This window comes from Cyprinodon tularosa, unplaced genomic scaffold, assembly GCF_016077235.1.
Source record: "Cyprinodon tularosa strain WSP-4 unplaced genomic scaffold, ASM1607723v1 ctg77, whole genome shotgun sequence".
NCBI classification, from domain to species: Eukaryota; Metazoa; Chordata; class Actinopteri; order Cyprinodontiformes; family Cyprinodontidae; genus Cyprinodon; species Cyprinodon tularosa.
Window position 1 is genome coordinate 474,150 of NW_024039529.1, and position 9,962 is coordinate 484,111.

The following is a 9,962-nucleotide window of genomic DNA, read 5'->3' on the forward strand; positions in this document are numbered from 1 at the left end:
TGAGCACATTCCCCTCTCTTGAAGGCCATGGTCAAAGGTGAGTGAGTCCCCGACTCTGGCTGGCAGAAGGAGTAGACATTTTGAAAAGAAATTTCAAGTGTGGAAGAAGGTAAGTTTAATCTTTTATCATCCATCGAACAGAAAACAATACGGCAGCAGACATGGTATAGACAGTTAGTTATTGTCCTCTTTTGCATTTTGGATTATTTATTTGTTACTGGGCGTTTTATTAGAGTGCATTAATATATCACACTGTCGCCATGCTCATAGCTAACTAAGCTTACAAGCTAGCATCCTGAGGTCGACGGCATGGTTGACAACGCGTGCGGATTCATTTACAAAATGAGCTAAGAGCTGATGCAGGCATGGCTGGTGGGGGATAATTGCCTGCGTTTGGTGAATGTAGCTGCAGCTAAAAGGCTCCAGTCACATAGGCTACATTAATAATAATAGTGGTGATGAATTTCCCCCCAATCCGAATCTTGGCTTCACGTGGAGTCCGCAGAAAGCTCGGCACTTAACAGTCATTAGCTCTAAGTTTGGAAACTACCACGGCATCTCGGCACCTTGGCGGGGTTTCTATGTCAACTCCACGTAGCATTAGCTTACCAGCTACTAACATCAACACAGTAGTTCTTCGCACTATGGAGCTTTCCACAGTCAGATTTTATTCACTTTGTTGACGAGGGAACAAATGTGTGCTACCATAAATGTACTGTTGTGCTGTAGCCCAGCTAGGAAAGCAAATCGTTACCATATTTCAAATGAAAAAGCATTTTCAGAAATGCTTTTTCATTTTAAGAATGTGGCTGCATTGTTTGACTCATAAATGAAATTAGTAATCAATCATCCTGTTTGCATTTTAAATTTCTTCTTTAATGCTTCTCATCATTTTACTTAATTAAAATAAAAAAGAAAAATACATTTGAGATTTATTTTTTGAAAATGTACCCCAGAAAATACATACCAAAAATAAATTTGAAATGTAAATTTTGAAAATGAAAAAGTATTTTCAGAAATGCTTTTTCATTTTAGGAATGTGATTGCATTGTTTGCCTCATAAATTAAATTAGTAATTAATCATCCTATTTCCATCTTGAATAAATGCACAGCACTCATTAACTTTGATTGAAATATGTACAGTGTGATTTATATCAGCCAACAAAATGTGGGCTAGCCTTGGAAATAACTTGTAAGCTGATTTAGGATTTGGTGGTAGATGACAATTGTTAAACTAGTCGGTCATTTCAATGCTATGATAGTTAAATTTACTTTTGTGTACCCTTTCTGTTTAAGCTAACTGCTGAATTTAAGAGGATTACAACCATCAGTTTGCTGTCAAAGTTCTTCTCCCAGCTGGATGCTCATTCTTCAAACTTGATGAGGGTGTTTGGCAAGAAAGGCGGCGTTCAAGGAAGAAAGATAAGGAGCATCATGATACCCATCACCAAGGTATGATAATAGAATAAAATAGAAATTGTCAAACCTGTACCGATTCAATATTCTAAACTTAATGCTTGAAATTTAAAGCGGAAGTTTCAGAGGGATGGAGAGAAATAAAACTAGATGGAGAGGGGTGTAATGTACTTTTATGAAGAAGGATCTGATAAAATTTTAACCTTGGGCAGATGTGACAATGTCCACTGATGTTGCAATGGTAGGTTCTGTTTCCTGGGACCACATGCTTACATTTGACATATTTCTATGATAAAATGTCTTGCTGGTACATAAAACCAATGCACCCATGGATATTGTAAGTTCATATATCATAAAAATTGTCAATGATTTTTACATTTTGAAGAATGTATTATTTAAAGTTTTGTTTGTAAAATCTTCTACCAGTTGATTAAAATGTTTTATCTTTAATTTATTGTCCTACATACTCAGACTGACGCCATTGATGTCAAAAGAGAGTGAATCATCAAAGCCCTGTGTGTGTACCTGAATGAAGAGCCCGAGAACCTTGTGAAAGAATACATGGTATGTAATTTAGTGTGTTTAAAAATGGGACCAGTATAACATATCTTTACATGTATATCCTCTATTTCCCCCTTTTTTCTGTGAAGAACACAGATTGTGGGAGCAGTGAAGCTGCAGTGATGGAGACGACATTTGGAATATTTGTCATTCGCAAGGAAGGTGCAGAGCCAGGTGATGGACCGGAAGATGTAGGTATAGTTCTGGATGGGCTCGGAAACGTGCCACTTGCTGTGGTCATGTTGTTTGCGCTTGTATATGCGCTTAACCTCAGCTACCCGCCAGAGCTCAGATACACCTTTGAAGCTTTGCAGAAGATCATCGTGGAGCTTGATGGAAACATACTCTCAAAAAAAACTCAAACACTGAAAACTCTACTTGCGTGTTAGTCACCCTCAATAGAGTAAACTACAGGTTTGGAGTTACTCTAATGGGAAGGCATTTGAAGCCATTTGAGTAGTTACTGAACTGAAAGCTGTGTTTGTGTTTTAATACATCCTGTTGCTATTTTGGGTTTACAAAATAGAATGTTTTGAAATGTTTCTTTATGCAAAGGTAAGGTTTTAAAACAAATTGTTATTTTCTAAAGAAAACTATTTTGATATGGATGCATTATGCTGTATTTTGGTTGTTCTCAAATATTGGTCTTTGCACTCAGTTGACAGGACCACTTTCTGCGTATAACTTTGTAAAGGGCTTTGCTGAAAGCTCTAAATATAGACACCTAATGACGGGGCTCCAATTTCCTAACTCAGGAGTTACAACTTTTGTTTGTCTATCTGTTGTAGTTTTTTTACAGACATGATGTTGGACACTGTTTCAGGCTGTATTGTTTGTTGTATTTTCACAACGTAGTCATTTTTAAAGTAAAGTGATTTCAACAAATCCAATTTAGTTCATGTTTTTCTTTTCCAAACTTGACACCAGCTGGGGGTATATAGGCTGACATGTACATTTTAAATAGCTGAATATGTATACGAAAAATGATTTATTTTGTGAATAATTACTTATGTTCATTTTCATATGATAAAGTTAATCTCTTACCTAACTTTGTTTTGTGGGCTCAGCACAATAAATTCATGTACTGTACTATTTTGAAAAGTAGTTGTAACTACCCTATTAAATTATGTACCTAATAATCCTATCATACAAGTTTAAATGGCTTAAGAAAATTATGTTAGTATGTTACATTTACCTATATTTATCTAGTTGGACTGACCCCTGGTAATTAAGTAATAGTAATGCAAATACAGCACGTTGACCCAACATATTTACCCTTTGTTTACTTAACAAAATTGCTTCTCGCTAAATTAATGCATTTTATTTAGGTGGAAATTATTTCCATAATTTTATTACGTTCTGGGAACAAGTTTTTTTTTGAGTGTATTAATCTGCACTAATCATAAGATAAAATAAAGTTAATGTTTTATAAGTTTAAAGTTGTTTTCCCAAATACTGTTATAAGAGCCATTCGAGGCCAGAGAGGAGAAAAGCAGAGGAGTGAGTATGTGTAGCTGTTGCAGCTGGCGCCAATGGGAGTGAGGTCTGCAGGACAACGCAGGGTTGAGGCCCCTTAGTGATAAGAAAGCACCCTCAATAAAAATTAAATATTTGACATCTCAAGGTTGCCCAGCTCAGCAAAATTTGGCCATACAAAAAGAGTTGTTATTTTCAAGGCACACGGAGCGGTAATGGTCCCAGAAAGGGTGATGCTTTGACTAAGATACGAGGGGGGAGCAGTAGGCTAGACTGACATGGCTTGAAGCAAGGGAAAGATGTGTTCTGACATGTTTGTGACTAAACCGTCATAAGTTTCTGATTTGAATGCACCAGATGTTTTCATGGCCTGAGAGATTGCTCTCAAAAGAATGAGATGTGTCTATGAATGTCACCGTGTTTTGCAGATGAATATCAATGTGACCTTTACCAAAGACTGAAATATGTTCTGAAGGGGGTTTTCCACCGATAAGAAATGTATAAAAGGGAGCTGTGTTCACCAGTTGTTCAGCTTCGGCTCACCGGTGACCAGCTCAGTGTAAATGTGTTGTGTTTAGCAATAAACACACTGGACCCGGACTCAGCTGCCCCTGCCTGAATTTTTTGATCTTGGTTTGAGTCTTTTTCTGCTTTTTAAGAACTTTGAATTTTTATAAAACTTAGCTTCAATTTTAAGTCGTCAAGAAGAGAATTATAGACGACAAGACCAAGCAACCACTACACAGGTGCATGGCTGAACACAGGAGGGCCAACTCCTCAGGACAGGACTCAGCTGTTCACCTGAAGGCTTAAGGACACTCGTGCGTGGTAAACCACGGCCATATTTCTGTGAAGGGAGGTAGATGGTTTGAGTGAGGGGTTAAGAAAGCCATCTTTGTTAACCTGGAAAAATCATCACAGAACATAGGAGGTGCTCTTAGACATAACCTGTCACCTACTGTAGTAACAAAGCACTTTTAGGTACATTACCCAGAAGATTCGAAGAACCTGAATACAAGGAAACAACTTTACAATGTATTTGTTCTCTACTTTACCCTTGTGTAAAATGTAAAGGCTCCACAAACTTTCAAAAAACATTCGAAGTTTAAATCCTAATATTTGTCACACTGAAAAAAAAACAAATCATAAGATTTACTTAAAAACTATATTGTAGGTATTTACACGTAAACTATTTAGGTAAAATGTAATACTGCAATATCAAGTAACAGTCATTTGCCAGTATCAATTGAATTTTGTTTTCTGTAAGGCAAAACAGTTGTGAAGATATGAAGTAACATTTACTTAAAGCTACAGTGTGTAATAATTACAGGGATATACAGTCAGAAATGTAATATATTATACATAACTATGTTATTTATCATCATCTACGAGCTCAGCCTCTTAACCTTAATATTTGCGTTGCCTTAGAATTCGTTATTTATAATTACATAGGAGCGGGTCTCGCAGCCATGGAGGCAGACATCTTTGCTTTACGGCAGCGCAGAGCCAGCAAACTAGCGATTGCGAGATCGACCATTACGCTCGAAAGTAACTACGGCAAGTTGAGAGAGATGAACTGAGACGGTACTGAACAATAGATGGCAGTATTAAAATTATCTATGTAAACAAACCTCATCACTTGAGAAGGTAGGTGATGCGGACGTCGTGGAAGACATTTTGTCCCGTAACGCTCACCGTACTGTTGGGGGGGAGAAGCGGTGGGGGGGAGATGTTCATGTTGCTGCGGTCTGCAGTCTGGACGCTAGATGTCGCTGAAAATTACACACTGTAGCTTTAATTACATCCAAGTTGTAAGTTGGATTTATTTAAACAAATTAAGTTAAGTGCACTTCTTTTTTATACGCACAAACAGCATTTCACTCAGAACTAAGTAAATCTTATTTCCCTGTAGTATTACAGGGATATCATTTCTTTGGTCTTGACATATTGATTTACTTTGTTGCATTTTTTTTTTTTTTACATTACTCACTACTTTTTTTTTTATATAAAGATTACCAAATAAAATTGAACCAATAGTCTATACATTAAATAAACATTAAACAGTTTACTTTTCATTTTAAACAGTTTAACAAAGAAGTAAATACCCTATTGTATTAAATTGCCCAATCTTTCATGGGCCAATCAAAACTCGAACCCATCCATCCATCCATCCATCCATCCATCCATCCATCCATCCATCCATCCATCCATCCATGTTGGGGTCATGAGGGTTGTACCAACTGGGCGAGAAGCGGGGTACCCTGGACAGGTCGCCAGTCCACTGCAGGGCAACACAGAGATGAACAGGACAAACAAACATTCACGCAAACACTCACACCTAAGGGCAATTTAGAGAAGCCAATTAACCTAACAATCATGTTTTTGGACTGTGAGAGGAACCTGGGGTACCAGGAGAGAGCATGCTCCGGGAGAACATGAAAACTCCACACAGAAAGACCCCAGGCCAGGAATCGAACCCGGCCTGGTCCTCTGAAACTGAGAGTTTCAACATTCATTGCAAAAATATACTCATATGTAAGATCAAGAATATTTAACTTACAAAAACAACTTCTGGGCAAGGGTCAGAACAGAAACACCCTCTTAAACTTTGAGCAGTGATGTAAAGATTATATATGCCTCTTTTTAAAAGAAAAAAATAGCATGTGCAAATATAACATTAATTGTAAAAGTGCATTATGTTGTACTGCATCAGAATTTGTACTGAAAAAAACTAAGGTTGGTGTGACTTGTAAACAACAAATACACAGTAATCCAACACAGATCTGGTAATATTGTCACTACTCAAATAAGCGATAAAAATCTTACAAATCTACACACTGAAACATTGCAATTTCAACATTTAAACCAGCCGGTCACACTAGTGGACTTTTAAGAATGCAATTACAACATTAATGAAACAAAATCATCACAGTTAAAAATTAACAGCTTAAACTATCTAACCAATCTCAATGAAGAATAAAATCTCTACTAGAGATTTGAATATATTTGTTACTTTTTTTTCAAACAACATATACCTTATTTGGCAAAAACAAAACATTAATGACAGGTAACTGTGGTGTCTGAGCCTGTTAATGTGCAGTTTAGGTAGTCCCCTCCCCCCCTCTCTCTCTCTCTCTAATAGGTGTGGCTTGGGAGTTGCTGGCTGCACACAGCTGAGACTAATCTTCTTCTGGAGCAGTATTTGAAGCCTGGCCACCTGTGTGCTCACTGCCTGATGGTCACCGTTTGTTGGATCCAGCTCCTGATCTGTCTCCAGCTACTAAGCCACACCACCCACCCCCCTCAACTCTAACTGCTGCTGAGAGCTTGCCTGCCACCTCCAACTGCCACTGCTTCCAGAGACACCTTCCTTCACTGTCAGCCTGTGAACCAAAGAATAAACTTTGCACCTTTCTCCTAACCTGGCTGTCTGCATTTTGGGTCCAGCACCTAGCCCCCACAGTACCATCAGGCCACACCATGGACCCAGCAGACCCAGAAGAATTCCGGAAGGCCCTCTCCAACCAAGGATTCTTAATTGGAAAGCATGACCAGCTACTTACAGAAACCATGAGCATTCTGCAGGATCTGAGTCACAAGGTAGCTCACATTGCCTCTCGGCTTCCCACTCAAACTCCACCTGAAACCCCAGCAGCAGTGAGTAATCCTCCTTCTCAGGCTCAAGCACACCCCCCACCTATGGCTAGAGAACCTTTTGTTCCACCCCCAGAGAATTACTCAGGTGATTTTGGTTCCTGTAGTCGTTTCCTGTTACAGTGTTCCCTGGTTTTTGATCTGCAACCATCCAGCTATCCTGATGATCGCTCTAGAATTGCCTGTTATCAATCTACTTAGAGGTAAGGCTAGTCAATGGGCGACTGCTTTATGGGAAGGGGAGTCAGGGGCTCTTCAGTCTTATGAAGATTTTACCTCTGAGCTACGCCGTGTTTTTGACCATCCTATTAAGGGTCGGGAGGTCGAAAAGAGGTTGTTAAGCTTACGTCAGGGGACTTCCTCAGTAGCTAGCTTTTCGATAGATTTTCGTATACTAGCCGCTGAAAGTGGGTGGGACTTCAGGGCGTTGCGAGCTGTGTTTGTAAATGGTCTCTCTGACCAGATTAAGGATGGGTTAGTTTCCCATGAAGAGCCTAGCTCATTAGATGAGTTAATCTCACTGGCAATACGTATAGACAACCGTCTGAGGGAGAGGACTAGAGAAAGGACTGACAAGGCTCGAGTAGCTGCCGCTTTTCCTCTCTCCCTTTCCCAAGCTGTGCCTCGTTCTAGTCCGCCAGTTAACCCTCCGAGTTCCAATAGTTCTTTGTCTGGCTCAGGAGAGGAGCCCATGCAGGTTGGGCGGGCTCGTTTAACCCCTGAGGAACGCCAACGGCGAATGCAATCTAAACTCTGCCTTTACTGTGGCCAGACTGGTCATTTCATTGTTGCCTGCCCTCACACCCCAAAAGGCCGGGCTCATCAGTAAGGGAGAGTTCCCTGGTGAGCCAGACTTTTTCAAAACCTAGCTCTCCAACTCGTATTAATGTGTCTGCATCTCTTACCTGTGCAGGGGTAACTCTACCCTGTCTAGCTCTAGTGGACTCAGGAGCAGACGACAATTTTATTGATATTGAGCTGGTAAATCAGCTGCAAATCCCTCTCGAGCCTCTCGAGAAACCCTTGAATGCTAATGCGCTAGATGGCAGACACTTGGCCTCCATAACTCATCGAACTAAACCCATTTCTCTAGTTATTTCTGGCAACCACCGGGAAAAGATTCAGTTGAATGTGCTCCCCTCCCCTGTTTCCCCTGTGGTCTTAGGGCTCCCTTGGTTAAAACTTCATAATCCCCATATAGACTGGCAGACTTCCTCCATCATCAGTTGGAGTGTTCACTGCCACTCTTACTGCCTCCATGCGGCTTTTCCCACCTCTAGCACACTACAGTCTCAGCCACATGAACCCCCCAATGTTTCCAGTGTCCCCTTAGTTTATCATGACCTTGCTGCAGTCTTTAGTAAAGATCTCGCTCTTTCCCTTCCACCCCATAGACCATATGATTGTGCTATCGACCTCCTCCCTTGTGCCAAATATCCTGTCAGCCGTCTGTATAACCTTTCCCGGTCTGAGAAAGAGGTCATGGAGCAGTACATTAACTCCTCGCTAGCAGCAGGCCTTATCCGTCCTTCTTCTTCCCCGTTAGGTGCTGGATTTTTCTTTGTTGAGAAGAAGGACAAAACCCTTCGCCCCTGTATAGATTACAGAGGACTGAATGACATAACTGTGAAGAATAAATATCCTCTGCCCCTTATTGATCCCTCTTTTGAGCCTCTATGTCATGCCCAAATTTTTTCTAAGCTCGACCTCCGCAACGCATACCATTTAGTGCGTATACGTGAGGGAGATGAGTGGAAGACAGCATTTAACACCCCCTTAGGCCATTTTGAATATCTGGTGATGCCCTTTGGTCTCACCAATGCGCCTGCTGTCTTCCAAGCCCTCGTTAATGATGTTCTCCGAGACATGCTAACTCAGTTCGTCTATGTGTACCTGGATGACATTTTAATCTTTTCACGTTCACTAGAGGAGCACATCCAGCACGTTCGCCTAGTACTGCAGCGCCTCCTAGAGAACAAGTTATTTGTTAAGCCAGAGAAATGTGTATTCCACCAGTCATCAGTCAGTTTCCTGGGGTACATTGTTGCCAAGGGTCAACTTCAGCCAGACCCAGTTAAGATAAAAGCTTTGGCAGAGTGGCCTGCCCCCACCTCACGCAAACAACTGCAGCGCTTCCTGGGGTTTGCTAACTTCTATCGCAGGTTCATTCAGGACTATAGCAAAGTAGCTACCCCTCTTACCAGACTCACTTCCCCTAAGATTCCATTCTCTTGGTCAGCTGAGGCCGAGCATGCCTTTCAGAGACTGAAGTGCCTGTTTACCTGTGCTCCTGTGCTCCTCCACCCTGACTCTTCCAGACAGTTTGTGCTAGAGGTGGATGCATCTGAGTCGGGGGTGGGGGCTGTCCTCTCTCAGCGCCATCCAGAGACTAACAAGCTTCACCCCTGTGCCTTCTTCTCCAAGCGACTCTGCAGCAGAACAGAACTATGATGTTGGGAATCGCGAGCTGTTGGCTATAGTGTTAGCCTTACAGGAGTGGAGACACTGGTTGGAAGGATTCAAACACCCATTCCTCATCTGGACTGATCATAAAAATCTGGCTTATCTTCATTCTGCAAAACGCCTAAATTCACGGCAGGCTCGATGGTCCCTGTTCCTTAGCCGCTTCAACTTCACGCTGTCATACCGCCCAGGCTCCCGAAACACCAAAGCTGATGCTCTCTCACGTCAGTTTTCCCCTGATTCAGCTTCTTCTGAGCCTGTGCCCACCCTGCCGCCCTCCTGCTTTGTGGGAGCTGCACAGTGGGAGATTGAGTCTATAGTTCGGGCAGCTCAACAAACCTCGCCTGATCCTGGCGGTGGCCCAGCTAATCGCTTGTTTGTCCCTGAAACGG

The 9,962-nt window shown here is 41.4% G+C and overlaps 1 long non-coding RNA gene across 1 annotated transcript; it reads left to right on the forward strand.

The window, feature by feature from the left end:
* The first annotated feature begins 29 nt into the window (after positions 1-29).
* Positions 30-2,454, forward strand: LOC119773583. The gene is made up of 4 exons (XR_005279434.1): positions 30-109; positions 1,297-1,452; positions 1,888-1,980; positions 2,067-2,454. It is a non-coding gene; the product is annotated as an uncharacterized LOC119773583 (long non-coding RNA).
* The last annotated feature ends 7,508 nt before the right edge of the window (positions 2,455-9,962 follow it).